Source organism: Nycticebus coucang, chromosome 10, assembly GCF_027406575.1.
Source record: "Nycticebus coucang isolate mNycCou1 chromosome 10, mNycCou1.pri, whole genome shotgun sequence".
NCBI classification, from domain to species: domain Eukaryota; kingdom Metazoa; phylum Chordata; class Mammalia; order Primates; family Lorisidae; genus Nycticebus; species Nycticebus coucang.
In genome coordinates this window covers 32,066,249-32,093,829 of record NC_069789.1, presented here as the reverse complement: position 1 = coordinate 32,093,829, position 27,581 = coordinate 32,066,249, and positions in this window count along the sequence as shown.

The following is a 27,581-nucleotide window of genomic DNA, read 5'->3' as shown; positions in this document are numbered from 1 at the left end:
AATACAATGTAATACCTACCAGCATGGTGATAAGCAATAGCGTGTGGGCACTATTTGGATACGCGATGACAGCAATCTGGTTTTGTTAAGTACTCTCTTAACAGTGGGATATTAACATGAACTAGTTTAATGTTTTTCCAACCACTGTGCTCTATCAATTCCCTCTTTCTTTACCTTAGCAACATTTTTGGCAGAGCCGTAGGTTTCCAACCACTTTCAGTTATTCACATTCCAGGCTCAGCTCTGTTTTCTTTCTTTCTTTCTTTCTTTTTATTAAATCATAACTGTGTACATTAATGCATTTATGGAGTACAATTTGCTGGTTTTATATTCAATTTGGACTGCTTACATCAAACTGGTTAACACAACCTTCACCTCACTTAATTGTTGTGTTGAGACATTTATACTCTACTCTTAATAGGTTTGACATGTACCCTTGCTATATGCAACATAGGTGAGGTCCCACTGATTACCCTCCCTCCACCTAGCCTCCCCTCTCGCCTCCCCTCGCCTTCCTCCTCCCGCCTTCATTCTGGGCAATACTTGTGTTTTATCATTCCTATGAAAGTGTGGGTATTTATAAATTGGTTTCATAATAGTACTGAATACATTGGATACTTTTTCTTTCATTCTTGAGATACTTTACTAAGGAGAATATGTTCCAGCTCCATCCATGTAAACATAAAAGAGGTAAAGTCTCCATCTTTCTTTAAGGCTGCATAATATTCCATGGTATACATATACCACAATTTATTAATCCATTCATGGGTCATGGGCACTTGGGCTTCTTCCATGACTTGACAAGATTTGATAAGCTCTGATTTCAACCTGAGCTCATCCCTCCCACAAGCCTAGCAGAGGTCAGGGTCCTCAGTTAGGAGGGAAATGTGGGCTCTATTTCGGGACTCTTCAGTGCAGTACCTGAGAAGGAAAGTGTGTGTGTCTATGAGGTCTTATTTGAGGATTAGTATTCTCTCAAATCCCACCCATTTTTCAAGGCATAATTTTTGTGATGAGCAAGAACACTTGCCTTGAGATGGCCTTTCCCTTTGTAGCTTGGGCTGGAGTGCAGTGGTGTCATCATAGCTCACAGCAACCTAAAACTTCTGGGCTCAAGGGTTCCTCCTGCCTCAGCCTCCTGAGTAGCTGGGACTTTAGGTGAGCACCATCACACCCAGATAGTTTTTCTGTTTTGTAGAGATGAGCCTCAGTCTTGCTCAGATTGGTCTCAAACACCCGGATTCAAAGGATCCTCCTGCCTTGGCCTCCCAAAGTGCTGGGATTATAGGCGTGTCATTGTGGCTTCAGTCCCCTGTCTCCTTTGTCTTTGGGACTTCTAGTGTATGGGCCATAGCAACTCGGTTACCCCCTACCCACTTTCTGAGCTGCCTCCAGGGCTTGGAGAAGTGACTGTCCCTTTCTCTTGAACACTTTCACAGGCTTTGCCTCGCCCTCTGCCTTTACCTGTTCCTGTAAGCTTTTTGCCTTGAGAAATTTCCAGAGAAGTGCCTTTTTTCTAAATTCATAAGTGCTACAAAACTCCCAGGGCTACAGAACAATTTCTCCCAATAATTCTGTCAATAATGCCTTTTATCTAAAAGACAGGCAATAACAAATGCTGGCAAGGATGTGGGGAAAGGGGAACTGTTGGGCACTGTTGGTGGGAATGTAAGTTAGCACAACTGCTATAGAAAACAGTATGGAGGTGCCTAAAAAACCCGAAAATAAAACCACCATATGACTGAGCAATTCCACTGCTGGGTATATACCCAAAGGAGGGGAATTCAGTAAATCAAAAAGACATGTGCACTCTCATATTTACTGAAGCCCTATTCACAGTAGCCAAGACGTGGAATCAACCTGTGTGTTCATTAAAAATAAACTCACAAGTTATATGTGATCTACCATATATTCACATTAAATATAAAATGCATAGGTAGGTTAGAAGTAAAAGAACGTGAAAAAACATACCAAGTAAACACTACCCTTTTTTTTTTTTTAAAGCTGAAATCGCTGTATTGGCCTGGTGCTATGGCCCACCACCCAGGTTTGTGAAGGGGTGATCTTTTTTTTTGCTGCACATGCTGATAATTTTTATTATTTTACCTTTAAAATAAAGTCTTATTTAACCCCCTACATTGATTTCATTACCCACACCAATGGGTGCTGTACACTTGAGGCACTGCTTCCTAAAACAGGTATTAGTGGGAGATAGAGCCAATCATGGACTTTGGAAGGATAAAATTAAGAAGAAGCAAAAATGATTTGGAAAAAGACTTGGCTGCAGAATGCAGGATGGTGGTGGGGAGTGAATGGGAATGCAGAGATCACTTCAGGAGCTTTTCAAAAAGAGAATATTCTGAACTGACTGACTGACCAGATCTGCAGGGAAAGGGAGAGGGCAGAACTGTGGATCACACTGCGTTTTCCAGACCATTTTATAGAATTAGGGGTGGGGGTGGGGGAGAAGTTGGGATTAGACTCAAACAGAAATACAGGGTTTTACCCCAGAAAGGGCAGTTCAAATTATGACAGAAGATTAGATGCCCTGGAAAAAAATAGAAGAAAAAGTAGGATGAGGCTAGTACACCTTTATGGTTAGGGAAAAGGACCCAAGAGGGGGAGAGGCACCCTGAGGGAGTGAATGAAGCGTGGAGGATGCTGCTGAGATAGAGACGCAGCGCTCAGTCAGCCATCCTCCACACTGGGATGGCCACGCAGAGAGACAGCCATGGTAAATTCAAGTCTGTCCACACCCCTCGCTGGTTTTTGTTTTTATTTTGCAGTTGCTAGCCCTCCAGATAGTGCTATGAATAATCAAGTCAGGCTCTTCTTAAAGAAGACTAAGTGTCCTAGTCCAGGCTAACATCTGCTTGTGGGGTACAGCCAGGTTATCCTCACTCCCCACTAGCCCAGGCCTGCATGTGGAAGGGAAGGCGGTGAGCATTTCCAGGGCTCTGAGGTGGGCGCGGTGCATAGTCAGGTGAGGCCGTCTCCAAATAACACGGCAACGTGGGATCGGACCCACGGTGTCTCCCACCAGCGATCACCCAGCAGGTGGGAGCTGCAGAGCTCACCTTCTCACTGCTCACTGCCTGGAGGAGGGTCCACGTGGACTCCACGTTCTTCCCGGGAGGGCAGAGTTGAACCCGAACCTGCTCATCAGACTGGAGACCAAGCCCAGCCAAGGCAGAGGCCACCGTGACCTCTGCTCTGGAAGGTAAAAGTTTGCTCTTATGATGTTTGTGTGATGGCAAAATCATATAATGATGGCTCTCAGAATGTATCCCCATGAAGCGATGCATGAGTGTATTTTGCTTTAAGTAGTCAATTTTCTTTTAAGGAAACTAAAAATAATTAAAATGTCACATTTACCTGCATACTTAGGATAGATGGCATTTTTTATTTCTTTGTGTAGATCCAGTTCACATCTGTTGTCCTAAACTTGATGAATTACATTTCTTGTAGTGAAGATCTACTATTGAAAAATTCTTTTAGCTTCTGCTCATCTGAAAGTCTTTATGTCACTTTTATTCTTGCACTGGAAGTCAACCTAGAATTCTAGGTTGAAAGAGGTTTCTGGAGCTCTTCCTTCCGTACTCCCCTCCTATCTGTACTCTGCCCTAAATTCTAGCTTTCTTGACCCCCATGACATCTGATATCTATTATCTGAATTTGGTCAGAATTACAGAACCTGTTTGAATCTGGCTTCCTTCAGGAAGAAAGCAGGAAGGATTGTGTGACTCACTTTCCCTGTTCTGCAGTCTCTCAGGGGTCATCCTGTACTTCCTGTTGCTCATTGTCTGAAAGCTGTTGTTTCATATATTTTGTTCACTTTTCTACTTTTCTAGGTAATTTTGTACTCTTTTATTTTTCCCATGCCTGCAAATGGCTATTCCTTGTGATGAGAACTAGAAAAGACTATAGAGATATTATATATTTATGAGGATTTTATTTGGGAATGGGTTAAAGAAAATTACAACAATGTGTTTAATGGTATAAGCTTGTAGGCTTGAGGCAGGTGGGCTAATCTGCAAATGTATAAAAGGATTTCTTATAAAAAGAGGCAGAAATTAGCTGAGGTGACACCACAGAGGCAAATCTATGGGTAGGAAGAGCTGGGTCAGTTGTTCTAAAAGTCTAATGCAAAGAGAAGCATTTGGGTTTTTGTCAAAAGGGCAGATTCTATGCTTCCTACAAGAGATCCTGATTCAGTAGATCTAGGATGGAATCCCATAATTTGTATATATATATTTTGAGACAGAACTTTACTTTGCTGCCCTTGGTAGAGTGCCATGGTGTCATAGCTCACAGCAACCTCAAACTCTTGGACTCAAGTGATCTTCTTGCCTCAGCCTCCCACATAGCTGGGACTATAGGTACCCACCACAACACCTGGCTATTTGTTAAAGATGGGGGTCTCACTCTAGCTCAGGCTGTCTTGAACTCCTTGAGTTCAGGCGATCCACCCGCCTCAGCCTCCTAGAGTGCTAGGATTACAGGTGTGAGCTGCACCTGGCCGATAATTTGTATTTTTAACAGGCACCCTAATATGATGCTGATGCAGGTGGTCTGTGGATCATTTTTGGAGAAACACCAGCTAAGGATGCTAGTTAGGGAATTTTAAACTGAATCTATACAATTCCATCTCCAGCAGATGGGCAGTACCCTCTACATAGGCAAAAGACTAGAAGGGTAATGAGAATGGGCTGACAAGGGAGGTTTCTTGTCAAGGGAGGTCCAAGCAGATAGCCTTGGACCATGTGGAAGTTTGGGGGGATAAGAACATTGTGGCAAAAGGTGATAAGGTACTGGGCACTGACTTTGCCTTGGCCAGCTGCATATACTGTCTACAGAAGGTGTACCTTGGGGTCAGCTGGTCCAAGGTCTCTGACTGGGAAAACCTCAGACACGTGAGCAAGAGCAGCACTGGAGAAACAGCCAGAGTCAGAGCAGTATGAAACCTCACTTTGCCAGCTGACACCAGCAGCTACAAACACTGCTTTAGGCAAACTCTTTGCCTCAGTGGCAGTCTTGCCTTTATCATGAAATGCTCGTCTCCATCTCTGTGAGCTCTCTCAGGACATGATTCAACTTTGTGGTGATTCGTGTTGGGTTGTTCCATTGGCCAAATTGCCTTAGTGCTGTGTTGACGAACTTAGGAGAAACAGAGAGAGAGCTGGGTTTGTCTCTTCATCAGGGATGCTAAAGCCTGATCTCAGCAAGAATTCAAGATTCAGGCCAACTGAGCACTGCTCACAATCCTTTTATTAATTTTCTCTTGATGTATCATCAGTGCTGAATGGAATCCTCGGATCTCTTCTGAAGCCCACTGGCCTCCACTAATGCTGGGAGCCTTACAACTACAGACATGGAACTGAGGGAGAGAAGCCCTGGGAACTGCAGGGGAGGAGCCCTGGGAACTGTAGGGGAGGAGCCTTGGGATTAGGAACTACAGGGGAGGAGCCCAGGGAACTGCAGGGGAGGAACCCTGGGACTGGGAACTGCAGAGGAGGAGCCCTGGGACTGGGAACTGCAGGAGAGGATCTCTGAAAGGCAGAGAATGCATCGTCTCCTGCTTTGCTTCTTCAGAGCAGGACGTGCACGTGAACCTTGTAAGAATGGAGAGAACATGGAACTTTCATGTTAATTAATGGTGCTAAAGAGGAACAGAGCAGAAGTAAAATAGTGGTGAAATGTCTTTTTGGCTCATTTCACAGTCTTTGGTGATTGAGAACACGTGCCAGGAAGTGACCCTGTTCAGCCTCCATGGGCACTGAGGAAAGAAAAGTCATTTAATGGCGAACAAGCCTGCTGTGCCAGGAGCCATGAAATCTCAGTGTCAGAGGATGGTTTAAGTCAGTCACAGTTCCATGGTAGGATATTCTCTTTTTTTTTATTAAACCATAGCTGTGTACATTAGTATGATCGTGGGGCACCATACACTTGGTTCATAGATCGTTTGACACATTTTCATCACATTTGCTTCATAGAATGTGTTGGGTAGTCTTCCTTCTTTTTCTACCTTCTGGAACAGGTTGAGTAATATAGGTACAATTCCTCTTTAAAGGTTTGGTAGAATTCTGACGTAAAACTATGTGGTCCCCGGCTTTTCTATTTGGGGAGATTTTGTATGGTTGATGTTATTTCCGAACTTGATATGGGCCTGTTCAACATTTCCACTTTATTTTGGTTAAGTCTTTTAAGGTGACTTGCTTCCAAGTAACAGTCAATTTCCTTCAGATTTTCATATTTCTGAGTAAAGTTTCTTGTAATATTCATTAAGGATTTTTTGGATTTCTGAGGAGTCTGTTGTTATTTCGTCTTTGTTATTTCTGATTGATGAGATTAGAGATTTTACTCTTTTTTTTCCTGATTAGGTTGGCCAAAGGTTTATCAATTTTGTTGACCTTTTCAAAAAACCAGCTTTTTGATTTATTGATCTGTTGTATTATTCTCTTTTTTTTTCAATTTCATTTAGTTCTGCTCTGATTTTGGTTATTTCTATCTTCTACTGGATTTGGGGTTGGACTGTTCTTCCATTTCCAGTCTCTTGAGATATCTCATTAAGTTTCTTACTTACTCTCTTTCCGTTCTCCTGAGGAAGGCTTGCAGTGCTATAAATTTCCCTCTTAGAACTGCCTTTGAGGTGTCCCAGAGGTTCTGATAGTTCATGTCTTCATTGTCGTTTTGTTCCAGAAATTTGGCAATTTCCTTCTTGATCTCATCTCTGACCCAGCTATCAATCAACATAAGGTTATTTAACTTCCATGTTTTCGTATGCGTATGCAGATTCCTGTTGTTACTCATCTCAAGTTTTATTTCATGGTGGTCCAAGAAGATGCATGGAATAATTTCTATTCCTTTAAATTTACTGATGTTAGACTTGTGACCTAAGATGTGATCAATTCTGGAGTAAGTTCAATGGGCTGATGAGAAGTATGTGTATTCAGTTTTGTTGGGATGAAATGTCCTGTAGATGTCTGCTAAATCTAAATGCTGGATGGTTAGATTTAAATCTAGAATTTCTTTACTCAGCTTTTTGTTGGAGGATTGATCCATCACTGCCAAAGGAGTGTTAAAATCTCCGACTATTATAGAGTTGGAGGAGATCAAGTTGCTCATGTCTGTTAGAGTTACTCTTATAAATTGAGGTGCATTCTGGTTGGGTGCATAGATATTAATAATTGAAATCTCATCATATTGAGTCTTATCTTTAACAAATATGAAGTGACCATTTTTGTCCTTCCTTACTTTTGTTGGTTTAAAGCCTATTGTATCTGCAAATAAAATTGCAACTCCTGCTTTTTTCTGGTTACCATTTGCCTGAAATATGGATAACCATCCTTTTACCCTGAGTCTGTATTTGTCTTTTAAGTTAAGATATGACTCTTGTATGCAACAAATGTCTGGCCTGAGTTTTTGTATCCAGTCAGCTAACCTATGTCTCTTTAGAGGACAGTTTAAGCCATTCACATTAATGGAGAGTATTGATAAGTTTGGTGAAATTTGGGGTATTGAGTTTTTTGAAAGTCCAGTGGGTGTTTTTAATCCTTTTGCCATTGTGGAAGTTGGAGTTTGATCAGAAGTTTCTGAGTGAGTTTACTTTTGTAGTAGAGGATTGGGTTGGTTTTTATGGAGGATAGGTCTGAGAATATCCTGAAGAGCTGGTTTGGTTATGGCAAATTTCTTTAGCATATATATGTCATTAAGATGTTTAATTTCTCCGTCATAAATGAAAGTCAGTTTAGCTGGGTACAGGATCCGGGGTTGAAAGTTATTTTGCTTGAGATTAAACGTTGATGACCACCCTCTTCTGGCTTGAGAAGTTTCAGCAGAGAGATCTCCAGTCATTCTCATGTTCTTCCCTTTGAAGGTAATAGATTTCTTTCGCCTGGCCACTTTGAGAATTTTCTCCTTCATATTAACTTTAGTGAAGTTAATTATGATATGCCTGGGGGATGTCTTATTGGGGTTGAGTTGTGCTGGGGTTCTGAAGCTATCTGCTATCTGAATTTCAGGTTCTCTAGGCATGTCTGGAAAATTCTCTTTCATAATTTCATGCAGAAGGGCCTCTGCGCCCAGTGAGGCCACTTCATCTGTTTCAGGAATTCCTATGAGACGGATATTTGCCTTCTTCGAGTTATCCCAGAGCTCTCTGAGTGAGTGATCCATTTTTGCTCTCCATTTCTCTTCTTCTTTGAGAGTTTGGGAGCATTCAAAGGCTTTATCTTCAATGTCGGAGATCCTTTCTTCTGTTTGGTCAATTCTGTTGGTAAGGGATTCTACTGTATTTTTCATATCTTTGATGGCTGCAAATTCTTGTTTCAGTGTGTCTAAGTCTTTGGTGGTTTTGTCTTTAAATTCGTTAAATTCTTGAGACAGCTTTTGAATTTCTCCACTAATTCCTAATTCCATTTTGTTAATCTTGTTTGCCATCCAAATTCTGAATTCAATTTCTGACATCTCAGCCAGTTGTTTGTGAATGGGATCTTCAATTACATCTGCCGTATCTTTTTCCTTGGGGGGGTTGATCTATTCTGGTTATTCATGTTACCAGAGTTTTTCCACTGATTCCACCCCATGATTGTTTTACTCCCTTTGATTTTTCTGGTGTTTTGTTGATGACCCGTAGAGTGCTGTGGCCTGAGAAAGTGGGGCCCTGTTTGGTGTAGAGGGGCTAAGTGGTTCTGTCTTGTTTTCAGCTTGTTTCTATGTGACCCTAGTGAAACAGTTACTCTGGGTTGAAGTCTCAGCTGTGGAGAAATACAGCAATTACATCACCCCACCCACCACAGGCAACAAATGGAAAAGGAAAATCAAACCTTCCTACAACCACACACCCAGGGCACCACCTGGATAGTCCCTAGGTGAGTGACTCAATTGAAAAGGTCCAAGTCAATTGTCTCAGTCAGCAACTGCCTTGGGTTGGAGAGTTCAAGAGGTCCCTGGGAACTAGATCACAGGGGTCTGGTGACTGCTCTAAAATGGCTTGCTCCAGTGCTGCGTGGAGTCAGAAAGAGCCACCAGTAAATAGATCAGCCTGGGAAGATTGATGCCTCCTTCCCCACCTTGCAGCTCTGTCACATCCAGTCGCTGCTAGCCCCACAGGGCTGTGACCCAGTCAGTTGTCTGCAGTAAGCAGATACTCCAGGGGTTTGCACCTGCCTAAGTCCCAGGGTAGTCTGTGTCTGCTCGACTAGTCCACTATTCTCTGTCTTTATCCAGCAGGGGGTGGTGTGGCCTGTCAACCTCGGGCACTTGATGGAGGCTGGAGGTGTTCACTCAGTTCCAGCCCCACCCTTAGTTTATGTTACTGGGTGAAGGGAACAACCCTGTGGGAGTTTGTTTCTGACCTTGCCAGATTCCTCTGCAGAGGAGAGGCTGATTTGAGTTCCCAGACCCTGTGCCTCAGGCCCTGTCTTTAGTCCTGCGGGTTTGTATTTGCAGCACAGACGGTTGTTGGCTGTAGCCTCTTGGCCTCCTTTGTCTATAGGCTGGTGATCCCCTAAGGGCCAGGTGCATCTTAGGCTCAGTAGAGTGGTCCTCTGGATCAGCCCCACCCTGGGAATTTCCCGGCTCTGCGGGTGTGTTTTCTAGTCCCTGTGTTCCACCCAGGTCAGTACTGTCTCAGGAAAACCCTTTACTCACAGGGCCTGTGTTTCAGTCCCAGGTCTGTTGCATGGTGGTTACCATCTGAGAAGATGTTCGGCCTCATCTGGTTGCCCAGGAAGACAGGAGGAGAGGCTATGGGTTATCTGGGGGTAGGCCTTGTTATTGCTGAAGACAGCTGTTGCTCTGCACCTCGGGGCACCACCGTTCCAGTGTAATTCCCTCTCAGCCGACCATCATCTTCTCGCTCCTTTGCTACAGAGTCAGCACTGGCCAGCTGAGTCCAGGTCCTGTCTCCACCTCTTGAGAGTTCACCCAAGACTCTGGACTCTTGGGGGGGCAGGTCTCCAGATCACGGAGTGAGAGTGGAGGGGAGTGTTAGGAGCTCAGAGTTGTAGGTCATAACACCAAGCTCATTGAGACCAAATGAACAAATAAACAGATACAAAGGTTACCAGGCACATGGGCCCATAGATACAGAGACAGACGGAGACACATAGACATACAGGCAATAGCCACGACAACAGCAATATAAGAACAACTGCAATAAAAATAGTGATAATCATAAAATAATTGAAAGAAAGGAAAAAAAGAGAGAAAAAAGTGGTGTTAGAAGGAATGTTAAATGAGAAGAAAGAAGAAATTAAAATTATAAGACATAGAAATAAAAGATATATCTATATGAAAAGTAATAATAAAAAATTATTGAAATCTCCTCTAAGAAAATGGTGAGGAAAAAACAGACAAAAACAAAACAAAACAAAACAAGAAAAAAGGCACCAACTACAAAAATATTCTTGTGTGTAGAAATATAGCTATAAATATCTATATGTGTGCTGTAGGGATCAACTTTCATAGGAATATATTCATACTGTGTTATACTTTCTGGACACTAGGTGGCGTTGTGAGTGGTTCCAAGACTTATACCTGAAGTACAGTTTATACTGTTACCACGGTAACCACCTTCTATGCCCAATCGCCATTTTGGAGTTTCCTTAAAAGACTGTCGCCTAAGAATTGTGCAACCTCGGCTGTTCTTTTCCAGACAGCACTTGAGACCGACTTTCCCCCTCAGTGCAGGTGTCCACGCTTCCTAAGTCCCTCCACTCTGTTCCCAGGTTCCCCTGCAAACTGGCAACTGCAATTGGCCATAAGGGGTGTGGTGCTGAGTTAGCGCTTTCGTTGGTGGGCTCCCAGCTCTATCTCCTGTAGCTGGTTCCTGCGGTTTCAGCAGCCAAAGCCGGTCTAAGGCTTCAGTAGCTTCGCGGCTCCAGAAGCCAAAGCCGGGTCCTAGGCTTCAAGCCAGTTCCCATGGTTGGAGCGCTCGGGGGACTTATTCTGAGTTTTATGGATCAGAGTTTCCCATTTGGATGGGCGCCTGCCAGTTCGCTGAACCGCCAGCCCCCTCCAACTCCTGGGGGAAAGGTGCCCGCCCTTTTGGGTTGTTCAAAATGTCTGTTTCCTGGGCGGGATCCCTTCCCTTCAATTGTCCAACAGTTTGCTCAGCTCCCCGTGGTTTTCAGTGGCTCTCCTTTCAGAAGCCTCCCTCAGTTCAGGATTAATTATTTGTCAATTGGATTTTGTCAGCATTTACAAGCTGCTGATCTCCGTAGGGGAGGGGCCTGCTGGCCGGCACCACCGAGCAGGGAAGAATCTCTACAACAGAGTCTGTGATTTTAAATTACTCCTCATATATAGCAAACCGCCAGTTCACTGGGCATCTCCAGCTCTCTGTCCACTCCAATAATCCACACACAGGGAAGGTCCAGACCGCCTTTCCTCTCAGCTGGTGGCTTGGGAGAGGTGGGCCACATGTCCGTCCTGTCCACCATCATGCTCCGTCTCCATCTCCAAATGAGTTCTTTGCCATCTCAGAACCAATCGCAGTGTTCAAGTAGGTGTACCTTGGTGTGTGGAAAATCCATTACTATGGCATAAAATGAGGAAGGGATGTTTCCTCAGGAAGATTGGAACTACTGTTAACAGAAAGAGGGAGTATAAATTGCGGACCCCCCATAATATGTGTCCACTCCACCCATGAGAGCATTCCCTTCTCCCTCCAGGACTGTGAATACTCGGGTAGGGATTACATGGACTTCATCATTATACTCACAGTGCTCAGAACAATGTCTGATGCGAGCAGGTAACTACTTATCATTGACTATCAATGAATGAATTAAATTCCCCAGAGTGGAACTACCAGGTTGGAGGAGACAGTCTTTTTTAAAGACTTATGGTGTGTTGCCAGATTCTTCTCCAGAGGGGGAAAAAAGGGGACAAGGTTATAATGGAATTGTAGTAAAAGAATAGTAAAATATAATGGTAGTGTATCCTCAGACAGCTATTTCCCCCAAATATTGCTGACATTGAGTTTTATTGTTTTGATTCACTTTTGATAATACAATGAGTGTTTCATAGATTTTTAAGCTCCTCTCTTTTATATGCATTTAAATCATTAACAAAGTTGGTCATTTGCTTAGTATTAAATTCTACACTTGTCTATACTTTTTAAAAGACATTCAGTTAAATTTTATAACTCTCCTTCTCCAGCTTCTTCCAGTACATTTATTTCCATCGTAATTGGCCTCTGAGGATTATTTTAATTGTAGTAAAATACACATAACATAAAATTTAGCCTTGAGACCCTTTGTACCTGTATGGTTCCGTGGTGTTGAGTACCTTCAGTCTGTAGTGCAACTAGTCTCTCTAACCCTCTTCATCTTGCCAAACTGAAATTTTACACATGTTAAGCAACAACTCCTCATTCCCTCCCCACAGACCATGGCAGCTATCTTTCTACTTTTCATTTGGGAATTGGACTGCTCTAGATACCTCGTGTAAGTGGGGTACTGTCATTGGTCTTTCTGTCTGATTTATTTCACTCAGCATAATGTCCTCAAGCTTCATCCAGGCTGAAGCAGATGTCAGACTCTCCCTTCTTTTTAGGGCTAATATTCCATTTTATGGGTAAACCGTGTTTTGTCTGTTCTTCTGTTGATAGACACTTGAGCTGTGTCCACCTTTGGGCTACTGGGAGTAATGCTCCTATTGAGACAGGTGTACAAATGTCTGTTCAAGACCCCATTTTCCACAGCAGCTACATCATTTTACATTCTCAGCAACAGTGTGCACAAGTCTTCCAGCTGCTCCACGTCCTTGCCAGTGCTGGTATCTTCTGGGATTTTTTTTCTTTTTTTTTGGAGATAGTTTCACTTTGTCACCCACAGTAGAGTGCTATGGCATCACAGCTTACAGCAACCTCAAACTCTTGTGCTCAAGTGATTTTCTTGCCTCAGCCTCCCAAGTAGCTGGGACTACAGGCATTTGCCACAATGCCCGGCTATTTTTTTGTTGTAGTTGTCATTGTTGTTTAGCAGGCCCGGGTCGGGTTCAAACCTGCCAGCCCTGGTGTATGTGGCTGGTGCCTTAACCACTGAGCTATGGGCACCGAGCCTATCTTCTAGTTTTTTGATAGTAGCCACATAATGGGTGTAGTCTAAGGACTTTCTATCCCATGGAGAAGATGAACTGCACAAGGTGGGAAGTGATATGCTAAAGGTGTTGAGAGGTCTTCTACTCATTTTTCAAGAGGTTATTTGGGTTTTTGAGTTGCTGAGTCATATGAGTTGCTGGTAGAAGGCACAGAAGAGGAAACAGTCAACAAAATGAAAAGGCAATCTATGAAATGGGAGAAAATATTTGCCTACCAAATGTTGAATAAGAGGTTAATATCCAAAATACATAAGCCAAAATATATACAATAAAAATGGGCAAAAGGCTTTAAGTTTTTTATTTTTCTAGAGAAGGCATACAAATAGCCAACAGGTGAGCTGGCAAGCCACTGGAAACTGGAATGGAGGAGTAGTGTGACCTGACATGCTTTGAAAAGATTGTTCTGCTAGAGTATTTGGACAAGAAGAGGCAAATGTTCAGGGCCAGGTCAGAATAAGACAAGCTGGTTAGAAGGTCATTGCCATAATCCATGGAAGGTGGTCGTGCTGCTGTACTGATGATGAGGATGGAGGGATGGCAGAGGTGGGAAACCATCACAGCTTAGGTCTGTTTTGAAGGTTGCACTATCGACATTTGGTGATGGTGTGATTGTGAAGGATGAGAGAAGGAAGTGATTCAAGCGTGAGTCTGGGATTCTGCCTATGGAATTGTTAAGACTGGGCTGTCATTTACTGAGAAGAAAACCACAGGAGGAACAGTTTGGGACATGTTGTTCTGAGACACTGGCTTCATGGAACATGGTTGAATGCTAATTAATAGATCAGGGAAAAGGTTAGGGCCAGAATGGTGGTCCAAGACATAGTCCCAGACACCTCTGACTGTGACTTCTTACCAGCCACCTGTGTGGAAAGACTGGGAGCTAGATATTCCTCACATCACTCACATTTATGTGTTATAAGGTATATGTAATTAATTCAAAACTTTAGAAACTTAATAGCATTTTATAACAATAATATGCATGATATGACAAAGTATTTTCAAGTGGTACTCTCCAATAAAGACTAAACCCTCTGTGTGTGCCACACCCCCTTGCCCCTCTGTCTTCTCGGTGTTCTCCATTCCTGTTTTCTTCCCATTCATGCCTTGGATTCCCCCATGTTCCCACCCAACAAGGTGCTGCTTCCTCCACCCAGAGGCTCTTGGCCCCCTCACCACCCAGGAACCCCCTCCCCCTCATCCTTTCAATCTTCACTCTCTATCTCTTCCCTGGGATGCTCTCCCCACAGCCCAACCTGTCCATCCCCAAATTGCCAACTCTTCTTGAACATTGGTAGCTTCATATTTATTTTAATGATTGACTAATATCACCCTCACTCATTACAGTATAAAGCACAGTATAGGATGTCATTCACAATGATTTCTCCAGGACCTGACCTATATGTGGCACAAATACTCAGTCATTGTTAAATCAATGACTGAGCAGAGGAAGAAATCCAGACAAGATCTTTCCTTAATATCTTGAGAAATATGAAGAATAAATGTTGTTACTGAGATCCAAGTCTTCTACTTGCATGTTAATTATCCCTTAAAAACAATGCTAAGGTTAACTATGTGAAATTTATGGATCTATACACTGTAAGAAGGGATGGTTATGTTCACAAAGAGCTAAAAGGATTGTGAAATTCCTCCTTATGCCACACCTCCCAAATATATCATCTTCTTTGCCACTTGTGTGAACAGAATAGAGTCCTTAACTGTTTTTTATGTTGGTATATATAAAGGCTGCTGATTTATGAATGTTGATTTTGTAACCTGAGATGCTTCTGTATTCCTTGATCACTTCTAAGAGTTTTGTAGTAGAATCCCTGGTGTTTTCCAGATATACAGTTATATCATCTGTGAAGAGCAAAAGTTTGATCTCTTCTGGCCCTATATGGATACCCTTGATCGCCTTTTCTTCCCTAATTGTGCTGCCTAAAACTTCCATTACAATGTTAAAGAGCAGTGGGCAACCTAGCCTGGTTCCTGATCTGAGTGGAAATGGTTTCAATTTAACTCCATTCAATACAATATTGGCTGTGGGTTTGCTGTAGATGGCCTCTATCAGTTTGAGAAATGTCCCTTCTATAACAATTTTCTTAAGTGTTCTGATCATGAAGGGATGCTGAATATTATCAAAAGCTTTTTCTGCATCCATTGAGAGAATCATATGGTCCTTGTTTTTTAATTTGTTTATGTGCTGAATTATATTTATAGATTTACATATATTGAACCAGCCTTGAGACCCTGGGATAAAACCAACTTGGTCATGATTTATATAGTTTGTTTGATGTGCTGCTGGATTCTGTTTGTTACGATGTTGTTGAATATTTTTGCATCTATATTCATTAGTGATATTGGTCTATAATTTTCTTTTCTTGTTGGGTCTTTTCCTGGTTTGGGGCTCAGGGTGATATTCGCATCATAGAATGTGTTGGGTAGTATTCCTTCTTTTTCTATATTTTGGAAAAGGTTCACTAATATAGGTACTAGTTCCTCTTTAAAGGGTTGGTAGAATTCTGACGTGAAGACATCTGGTCCTGGGCCTTTCTTTTTAGGTATATTTTGTATGGTTGATGCTATTTCAGAACTTAATATAGGCCTGTTCAACTTTTCCACTTGATTCTGGCTAAGTCGTGGAAGGTGATGTGCTACCAAGTATTGGTCAATTTCCTTCAGATTTTCATATTTCTGAGAATAAAATATCTTATAATAGTCATTAAGGATTTTTTGAAATTCTGAGGAGTCTGTTATTTCATTTTTGTCATTTCTGATTGATGAAATGAGAGATTTTACTCTTTTTTTCCTGCTTAGGTTAGCCAAAGGTTTATCTATTTTATTGGCCTTTTCCAAAAACCAACTTTTGAATTATTGATCTGTTGTATAATCCTTTTGTTTTCAATTTCATTTAATTCTGCTCTAATTTTGGTTATTTCTTTTCTTCTACTGGGTTTGGGGTTGGAATGTTCTTCCTTTTCCAGTTGCTTGAGATGTCCCATTAAGTTTTTAACTTCCTTTCTTTTTGTTCTCTTGAGGAAGGCTTGCAATGCTATAAATTTCCCTCTTAGGACTGCCTTTGCAGTATCCCAGAGGTTCTGATAATTCATGTCTTGGTTGTCATTTTGTTCCAAAAATTTGGTAATTTCCTTCTTAATCTCATCTATGACCCAGCTATCATTTAGCATAAGGTTATTTAACTTCCTTGTTTTTGTAGGAGTATGCAGATTCCTGTTGCTACTGAGTTCAACTTTTATTCCAACTTTTATTCTCTTTTAGAAGATGCAAGGAATAATTTCTATTCCTTTAAATTTACTGAGGTTAGACTTGTGACCTAAGATGTGATCGATTTTGGAGTATGTTCCGTGGGCTAATGAGAAGGATGTGTATTCAGTTTTGTTGAGATGAAATGTTCTGTAGATGTCTGTTAAATCCAAATGTTGGATGGTTAGATTTAAATTTAAAATTTCTTTGCTCAGCTTCTTATTGGAGAATTTATCCAACACTGCCAAAGGAGTGTTAAAATCTCCGACTATTATGGAGCTGGAGGAAATCAAGTTGCTCATGTCTGTTAGAGTTTCTCTTATAAATTGAGGTGCATTCTGGTTGTGGGCATAAATATTAATAATTGAAATCTCATCATATTGAGTTTTACCCTTAACAAATATGAAGTGACCATTCTTATTCTTCCTTACTTTTGTTGGTTTAAAACCTATTGTATCTGCAAATAGAATTGCATCACCTGCTTTTTTTCTGATTTCCATTTGCCTGAATATGGACAACCATCCCTTCACCCTGACTCTATATTTATCTCTTAAGGTAAGATGAGATTTTTGTATGCAGCAAATATCTGGCCTGATATTTGGATCCAGTTAGCCAACCTGTGCCTCTTTAGAGGACAGTTTTAGCCATTCACATTAATGGAAAATATTGATAAGCCTGGTAAAATTTGGGGTATCGAGTTTTTCAAAAGTCCTGTGGACATTTTTAATCCTTTTGCACTGTAGAAGTTGGAGTTTGATCAAAAGTTGCTGATTGAGTTTACTTTTGTGGTAGAGGATTGTGCTGGTCATTATGCAGGATAGGTCTTAGAATATCCTTAGAAGAGCTGGTTTAGTTATGGCAGATTTCTTCAACATGTGAATGCCATTAAAGTATTTAATTTCTACATCATAAATGAAACTCAGATCACAAAATCTCAAGACCAGAGATGTTGGCGTGGATGTGGAGAGCAGAGAACACTTCTGCACTGCTGGTGGGAATGCAAATTAATACATTCCTTTTGGAAAGAGATATGGAGAACACTCAGAGATCTAAAAATAGATCTGCCATTCAATCCTGTAATTCCTCTGCTGAGCATATACCCAGAAGACCAAAAATCACAACATAACAAAGATATTTGTACCAGAATGTTTATTGCAGCCCAATTCATAATTGCTAAGTCGTGGAAAAAGCCCAAGTGCCCATTGATCCACGAATGGATTAATAAATTGTGATATATGTGCACCATGGAATATTATGCAGCCTTAAAGAAAGATGGAGACTTTACCTCTTTCATGTTTACATGGATGGAGCTGGAACATATTCTTCTTAGTAAAGTATCTCAAGAATGGAAGAAAAAGTACCCAATGTACTCTGCCCTACTATGAAACTAATTTGGGGCTCTCACATGAAAGCTATAACCCACTTACAACCTAAAAATAGGGGGAAATGGGAAAGGGAGGGGAGGTAGGGGGAGGTAGAGGGAGGGGGATCGATGGGATCATACCTGTGGTGCATCTTACAGGGGTATTTGCGAAACTTGGTAAATGTAGAATGTAAATGTTTTGGCACAGTAACTGAGATAATGCCAGGAAGGCTATGTTAACCATTGTGATGAAAATGTGTCAAATGGTCTATGAAGTGAGTGTATGATGCCCCATGATCATATCAATGTATACAGTTATGATTTAATAAAAAAAAAAATGAAACTCAGTTTAGCTGGATACAGGATCCGGGGTTTAAAGTTATTTTGTTTTAGGAGATTAAAAGTTGATGACCACCCTCTTCTAGCTTGAAAGGTTTCAGCAGAGAGATCTACATTCATTCTAATATTCTTCCCTTTGTAGGTTATGCTTTTTTTACATCTGGCTGCTTTCAGAATTTTTTCCTTCATTATTAACTTTAGTGAAGTTAATTATGATGTGCCTGGGGTATGTCTTATTTGGGTTGAGTCATGCTGGGGTTCTGAAACTGTCTGCTATCTGAATTTCAGAATCTTTTGGCATGTCTGGAAAATTCTCTTTCATAATTTCATGGAGAATAACCGCTGTGCCTTGCGAAGTCACTTCATCGCTTTCAGGGATTTCATGAGGTGAATATTATCTTTCTTCAAATTATCCCAGAGCTTTCTGAGAGAATGATCCATTTTTGCTCTCCATTTCTCTTCCTCTTTGAGAGTTTGGGAGCATTCAAAAGCTTTGTCTTCAATGTCAGAAATCCTTTCTTCTGCTTGTTCCACTCTGTTACTGAGGGATTCTACTGTGTTTTTCAGATCTTTGAGGGCTGCAAATTATTGCCTCAATGTGTCAAAATCTTTGGTGATTTTGTCTTGAAATTTGTTGACTTCTTGAGACAATTTTTGAATTTCTCCTCAAATTTCTAATTCCAACTTTTCCTCCATTCTATTAATCTTGTTTGCAATCCAAATTCTACATTCGATTTCTGCCATCTCGGCCATCTGTTTATGAATGGGATCTTCATTTAGTCTGCCATATCTTTCCTTCAGGGAGGGCTTGATCTACTCTGGTTATTCATGTTACCAGAGTTTTTCCACTGATTTCCCCCCATGATTATTTTACACCTTTTGACTAGATGAGTGGATAAGGAAAAGTTGGGTTCGGGGCTCTAGGAGTAGTGATTACCCAGCCCTTTGCCCTAAATCTGGGACTGGTGTCTGTACCTTTTCCCCAGGAGCTTTCCCAAGGACCCGTACAGTGCTATGGCCTGAGGAACTGGGGACCTGCTTGGTGTGGTGGGTCTAAGTGGCTCTGTCTTGTTTTCAGCTGGTCTCTGTTACTCTAATAAATAATAAATCTAATAAATAAATCCGTTACTCTGGGTTGAAGTCTCAGCTGTGGAGAAATACCAGCAATTAAGTCACCCTGCCCCCCACAGGCAACAATTGGAAAAGGAAAATCAAACCTTCCTACAACCACATGCCCAGGGTACCACTTGGATAGTCCTTGAGCTATTGGCCCAGTTCAAGAGGTCCAAATCAATTGTTTCAGTCAGCACCTGTCTCAGGTGGAAGAGTTTAAAAGGTCTCTGGCAACTAGATCACAGGGGTCTGCTGACAACTCAAATATGACTTGCTCCAGTGCTCTGTGAGGTCAGGATGACCCACTCAGCAAATAGATTAGTCTGGGAAGGTTGATGCCTCCTTCCCAACCTTGCACCTCTGTCACACTCAGTCACCGATAACCCTGCAGGGCTGTTACTCAGTTACCTCTAATAAGCAGATACTCCAGGGATTTATACCTGCCTGAACAACAGGGAGATATATGTCTCCTCAGGCAGGCTGATGCTCTCTGCCACTGTCTGGCAGGGGAAGATGAGGCCTGACAACCTTGAGGGCTTAATGGAGGCTGGGGCTGTTCACTTAGTTCCAGCTCTGTCCCTGATTGATGTTACTGACAGAACAGAACAACTTTGTGGAATTTGTTTCTGTCCCGGCTATATTCCCCCTGCAGAAGAGACACTGTTAGAGTTCACAGAACCTGTGCCTCAGGCCCTGTCTCTGCTACTGCGCGGTCTCGGCTGCTGTTTGTATTCGTGGCATGGTTAGCAGTCAGTTCCAGCCTCTGCCTGCCCTCCTTTGTCTTGGCTAATGATCCCCTAAGGGCTGGTACGTCCCAGGCTCAGTAAAGTGGTCCTCTGGGTCAGCACCACCCTGGGAATCTGCCAGCTCTGCACGTGCGTATTCTAGTCCCCATGTTCCGCCCAGGCCAGTACCACCTCAGGCAAACCCTTTACTCACGGGGCCTGCGTTTCCATCCCAGATATGTTCCCCCAGTGATTGCCACCAGAGAAGATACCTGGCCTCCTCTGGTTGCCCAAAGAGACAGGGGTGTGACTCCCGGATATCCCGGGTAAGCCCTATTGTTGCCCCAAATGGCTGCTGCTCTGTGCCTTGGGGCACAATTGCTCCTGTATGGTTCCCTCTCGGCCAACCATCTTCTCCTCACTCCTGTGCCACAGAATCAGCACTGACCAGCAGCAGTCCATGCTCCGTCCACACCTCTAGAGAAAATACCCAAGAATCTGGACTCCTTGGGGCACAGGCTTCCAGATCTCAGAGTAAGAGTGGAGGGGAGTGCTGGTAGTTCAGATTGCAGGTAGAGAATATATGTAGTTTTATACAGTTTTATGCCTGGCAGGAGAGCACCATGGCACCCTAGTAGGGGAAGTAGGTCCAGTTTTTAGAGGGTCTCTCCCATGGGATATAATGGGAGGATTTTTGAACTCTGCTCGCTTGTTTGTATGGAGTACTCTGAGCCTTTCTCATGGGAGAGAGGACTCCTGTCTGCTTGGCAATGGATTTGTACCTTTTGTTTATATCCTTGGGGTTGCAGCTCACCTCAGCAGAGTTGATGTGCATTGTTCAACCTTCTCTCTTGGCGCAGCTCTAATCTACCAGGTTACTTGCTAAATTTCTATCCTTCAACTCTCCTTCTGGATGGGAGCCTCTGTGGAAAGCTGGCTTCAGTCAGCCATCTTGACTCTTCCCCTAGTTTAGTAAACTATACCCCTCAACAAATAAAGTTCCACAATCTCTAAAGAGTAAAAGAATTAAATTTCCAGAGTTACAAAATATAATATTCAAAATGTCTGGTTCATAGCAGAAAATTACAAAACATGCAAAGAAATAGGAAAGTACTATCCAGTCATGGAAAAAAATGAATGTAAAAGAAACCATCTATGAGAAAATGCAGATATTAGAATTATTAAAGATGCTAAATTAACATGCTTAAATGTGCTTAATAATTTAAGGAAACTGTACATCAAAGGGAAAAATCCTAAAGGAAATCAAGAAAACAATGTATGACTTAAATCAGAATATCTATTAAAAGATATAAATTATTAAAGAGAATCAAGCAGAGATTCTGTTATGATAAATGAAATGAAAAACTCACTAGAGTAGTTCAACAGCAGATTTTAGTAGGCAGAGAAATGATCAGGGATCATAAAGATAAGACAAATGAAATGGTTCAGTCTGAGGAGTTGAAAGAAAAAAGAATGAAGAAATAAACAGAGTTTGAAAATCCTACAGGACACCATCAAACATACCAACAGAATAGAAGTCACATAAAGAGAAGGAAAAAAAGATAGAAAGGAATAGAAAAAATATTTGAAGAAATGATGGATGAGATCTTCCCAAATCTAGGGACCATCCACGAACCTCAGTGGAATTCAAGCAAAGTAAACTCAAAGAGACCCACACTGACACACATTGTTGAAAAATAACTGAAACCTAAGGACAAAGAAAGAATCTTGAAAACAGCAAGAGAAAAAGTGATTTTCTACAAACAAGCAATCCTCAATAAAATTAGCAGAGTTCTCCTCAGAAACCATGGAGGTCCAAGGCAGTGGGATGACATATTTAACTCCTAGAAAAAAGAAAATACTGTCAACCAAACTTTCTATAGTAGAAGAATTATCTTTCAAGAATGAAGGAAAAGAGCCACCCTGTGGCTCAGTGAGTAAGGCGCCAGCCCCATATACCGAGGGTGGCGGGTTCAAACCCAGCCCCGGCTGAACTGCAACCAAAAAATAGCCGGGCGTTGTGGTGGGCGCCTGTAATCCCAGCTGCTTGGGAGGCTGAGGCAGGAGAATTGCGGAAGCCCAAGAGCTAGAGGTTGCTGTGAGTCCTGTGTACATCATGGCACTCTACTGAAGGCGGTAAGGTGAGACTCTGTCTCTACAAAAAAAAAAAAAAAAAAAAAAAGAATGAAGGAAAAATCAAATCATTTCCAGGTATTAAAAGCTGAAGGAGTTCATTATCTTCCCTATAAGAAATCTAAAGGGAGTTTTTCAGATTTAAATAAAAGGATACTGGACAGTAATTCAAAGCCATAAAAAAAAATAATACAGAATACTGACAATGGTAACTACATAGGTTAGTATAAAAACCAGTATTATGGGGTGGCGCCTGTGGCTTAAAGGGGTGGGACGCCAGCCCTATATGCCGGAGGTGATGGGTTCAAACCCAGCCCAGGCCAAAAACTGCAAAAACAAAACAAAACAAAACAAAACAAAACAAAAACCAGTATTGTGCTTTTGGGATGATGGTTAACCTCTCCATTTTACCTATATGATTTTATAGGCAAATACTTGAACAGTAAATATAAATCTGTGTTTATGAGCATATAGTGTATAAAGATAAAGATGTGACCCGGGACAACAGCATAAAGGGACAGGAACAGAGATGTGTGGTAACAAAGTGTTTTCAGATGACTGAAACTAAATTTGCATCATTCAAACTATGTTTTTGTAAGTTTAAGATGTTAATCAGAATTAATAACACAACCACGAAGAAAATAACTTAAAAATATACAGAAAATGGGGGGACATGAATGAAAAGTACACATTATAAAAATCAATTAAATTTTTTATGTCAGTAATGGAATAAATAAGAAACAAAAAATGTGAAATACAGAAAACAGATAAATGGCAAGAGTAAATTTTTCTGTATAAGTATATTACACGAAATATAAATGAATCAAACTTTGATTAAAAGGCAGGGATTGGCAGATTAGCAAAAAAAAAAAAAAACCAGAACCTATCTACATGCGGTCTATGAGAGACTCACTTTAGAGTGAAGGATACAAAAAGATTGAAAGTTAAAGAATGGAGGGAGAAGAGGACCCCCATTGGTGGGGTCTCACCTAATGTGCACAATGTGAAGGTGCTCAGCACGTCCCCGGGTGAAGGGCTCTGGTACAACTTGAACCTTACGCTGGAAGTGAGAACAATGTGACCTAAAAATCTGCACTCTCATATTAATATGAAATTTTTAAAAAGGATAGAAAAAGACATTCTATGCAAAAAGCAATAAAAAGTCAGCTGGAGTGGGCAGTGCCTGTGGCTCAAAGGAGTAGGACCCCGGTCCCATATGCTGGAGGTGGCGGGTTCAAACCTGGCCCCGGCCAAAAGCAAAATAAACTTTAAGACCAAAAAGAGCACAAGAGACCAAGAAAGACATGATATATTGACTAAAAGTTTGATATAGCAAGAAGATAGAACAATTATAAACACATAAAGTGACACAGTTCTACAACAGAGGATACTTCACCCAGACAGAAGATCAGTAAGTGCTTGAAGAGTACTATTTAACAAACTAGATTCAGGACAGACCATGTGTTAAGCCAGAAAAAACCCTCAATAAATTTTTAAGAATTGAAGTTATACAAAGTATCTTTTCTGACCATAATGCAATGAATCTAAAGATCAATAATAAAAGTAAAAATGGAAAATTCACAAGTATGTGGAATTAAACAACACACTCCTGCACAACCAATGAACAGTAGATGCAATCACAGAGGAATTGAGAAAATACTTTGAGATAAATGGAAAAGAAAATACAGCATAGTAAAAATATGTAGAATGCAGCAAAAATGTTGCTAACAAGAATCTTGACATTGTAAATATATACAGTAAAAAAGAAGAACGATCTTAAATCAATTCACACTTCCACTATGTCAGGACATAGCAAGAAAATGCCACCAATGAGGAAGCTTCCCAGACCAGACACTAAATCTATGCCTTGATCTTGTTAGCCTCACTCCAGAACTGTGAAAAGTAGATTTATGTTGTTTATAAGCTGCCCAGTTTATGGTATTTTCCTGTAGCATCTCAGATGAACAAGGACAACATCCTATAAATTCATGGATTAGATAATTTTATATTGTTAATATGAAAACACTAAGCAAAGTGATCTATAGATTCAATGCAATCCCTGTCAAAGTTTCAATGGCATTCTTTGAAGAAACAGAAAAAGCCATTCCAAAACCCACACAGAATTTCAAAAGGCCCCTAATAGCCAAAACAATCTTGAAAAAGAACAAAATTTTAGGTCTTGTACTTTCTGGTTTTAAAACTTGCTACAAATCTACACTAATCAAAATAGTGTGATACTGGCATAAGGATAGACACATAATAGACGAGACTAGAATAGAATAGAATAGAATAGAATAGAATAGAATAGAATAGAATAGAATAGAATAGGAGAGACCGGGAATAAACTTTTCACATTATGCACAATTGACTTTTGACAAGACCATTCAACAGAGAAAGAACAGTCTTTCAACAAATGATGTTGAGAAAAACTAGATACCCACATGCAAACAAATGAGCTGGTGCCAGGCACAGTGGCTCATACCTTTACTCCTAGCACTTTCTGAGGTCAGGAGAATCACTTGAGGCCAGGAGTTAAAGATCAGCCTGAGCAACATAGGGAGACCCCATCACATTTCTACAAAAAATTAAAAAATTTAGCTTGGCATGGTGGCATGTGCCTCTAGTCTCAGCCATGCAGAAAGCTGAGGCAGGAGGACTATTTGTGCTCAGGAGTTCAAGGTTGTAACGAGCTATGATGATGCCACCACACTCTAGCTCAGGCAGCAGAGTGAAATTTTTAAAAAAGGAAAGAGTTGGACCCATATCTTACACTATATAAAAATTAAATCAAAATGAATAGATGAATCAAACATCTAAACTTAATAGCAAAAACTATAAAAATCTTAGAAGAAAATATAAGGGGAAAACCTCATGACATTGGCAATGATTTTGTGGATATGATGACAAAAGAAAAAATAGATAAATTATACTTCATCAAAATTAAAAATTTCTGTACATTAAAGAATACTATCAAAAGAGTATAAAGAAAGGGACAAAATATTTGCAGATTCTATATCTGGTGAATATGTAAAGAACTCAACAACAAAGAAACAACCCAATTAAAAAATGGACATTGGCCGGGCTTGGTGGTTCATGCCTGTAGTCCCAGCGCTATGGGAGGCTGAGGCAGGTGGATTGCCTGAGCTTGGAGTTTCAAGACCAGTATGAGCAGGAGTGAGCCAGAGTGAAACCCCATCTCTACTAACATCAAAAACAGCTGGGCATTGTGGCAGGCGTCTGTAATCCCAGCTACTGGAGAAGCAAAAGGAAAGAGAATCGCCAAAGGAAGAACAGTAAAAAAAAACAAAAAACAAAAAAAAAGGAAAATAAACATACAAAAAATACCCCTTCAAAACAAAGAAGAATGAACAAGGAAGCTGAAATTAAAAATAAAAAATTGTTTTAAATGGACATTAATATTTATAATAGCATTATTCACAATAGCTAAAGTTGGTAACAACCTAAGTGACCATCAACAGATAGATGAAAGGATAAACTATGGTATACATACAATGGAATATTATTCAGCCATAAAAACGAATAAAATTCTCATACACACTACAACGTGAACTTTGAAAACATTATGCCAAGTGAGATAACAAAGTATTAAAGGAACAAATACTGCATAATTCCACATATATGAAGTACCTATAGACATGAAGTATCCAGAGGTGAGGGGAGAAGGGAAGGGGAATTATTATTTAATGGGTATAGAGTTTTGATTCATTATAAAGAAAATTTTTAGAAATAGTGGTGGTGGTTATATAATTTTGCATATGTGTACATTAATGCCACTGAATAGTTAAAATGGTAAATTTTGTTATTCATGTTTTATCACAATATATATAAAAATAAAGGGATCAATCTAAGCAAAAGAATGGAAGCCAGTGTTTCTTACCAGGATTGGAAAAGACACAGCTTGTTTGGGTGTCCCCATGAGTAGGTGCAGTGCCCTGCTTGGCTATGGGGAAGAAGCTTCAGGGTCTGTGGAATGAGTACCGGCTGGACCTGTTTGGTGCAGCACGACCTGGGCAATGACAGAGAATCAGGCAGGTCATGGAATGTAAGTTCCAGGACAGCAAGTGCTCTCTCTCCACTCAACATTTTATTGCCAGCCCCTGGCACATAGCAGATGCTCAAATAAGTATTTGTCAAATGTAGGAATCATACATAGCAGTGGCTCAAACTCTATGATACAGAATCAGAATGTATCTACATGTGTCAGAATCTCTGGAGGACTTGACAAAGCAAAGGTTGATAGGCCCAGAGCTTCAGATTCAATAGATGGGGGCGAGGCCTGAGAATCTGCGTTTCTGACAGGTTCTCTGTGGTGCAATGTGGTTTGGGGAAGGCAGACTGAGGAATGCTGAGTCAGCAGAAGGAACAACCACCGCCCTCGAAGGACCAGCTTCTGCTCAGATTTTCAAGTGTATTCTTTCAAAAAGTGTAGCCTGGGGCACCCTGAAACATGATTGAGATGAAATTTCTCACAGCCCCAAGGAAGGGATGTTCACACCTGGATTCAGTTTGATTAAGAAAAAGAAAGCATTATTGTTTTTCTTATGTGTGATTGCTAACATTTTGCTCAATAAAACAAGTGTAGAGCTCACTCTTTAAAATAAAGTTAATAAAGTTAATCCTCAGTGAGCCCAGAGATGGGCAAAGATAGAAATGGATTAAAATTCCAAATCAGCAACTCACACATTATTTTGGGTAAAATATCCAACCTCTCTGGACTTCACATACTATACCCATAAAAATAGAAATGATAGCAGCAAACTTATAAGGTTAGTATAAGGATTAAAGGCAATAGAGTAAGTAACAAATATGGGATGCTGTCTTACCCTATTTCTATCCACCTTGCCAATGTAGCCATCTGTCACCTGACTGACGACAGCTGCAGGCTCATGGACTGTATACCCTTCTACACCCAGCTCTCACCTGCTGAGATGGGCGTATTCCAAAATCAGGTGCATCTGTTATCAAGCCTGTTTGCTAATTGTAACTATGATATGCAATATGCAATCATGGCATTCTTGCCCCCACACTTGGCAGAACCCAGAGAGGCCCTTGAAGGTGGTCATGCAGAGAGAATCATCCAACTTTTAGCAAAAATAACAACATCTAACCTTTACACAGAACTCTAATGGTGATGAGTCCAGTGAAGATGCACGTTATTCTCCTGCACCCCTCTGAGCTGGGTCTGTGCCATTCTTTCCCACTTAGACGATAAGGGAGCAGAAGGAGAAAGGTTAATTGACTGCTCACGGCAGCACCACAAGTTAATAGAAAAGAAGGATTGAGACTCCAGGGTTGCAGAGGTTGCCAATATTAATTAAATATTGCTTAAATTCATGAACTATGAGTGCAAAAAGAAAGAGCCTTGTTGTTTCTATGGAAAATAACTTGAATGCTTCAGAAAGTCTCCATAAAGGCAAGTCATTAAAATAAATTATCATCAGTTTATGTGCATGTGAGATGACTGTAAAATGGAAATGTCCTGGGCCACAGCACTCTAAAGCTGGGTAAATGTCCTCTGCAAA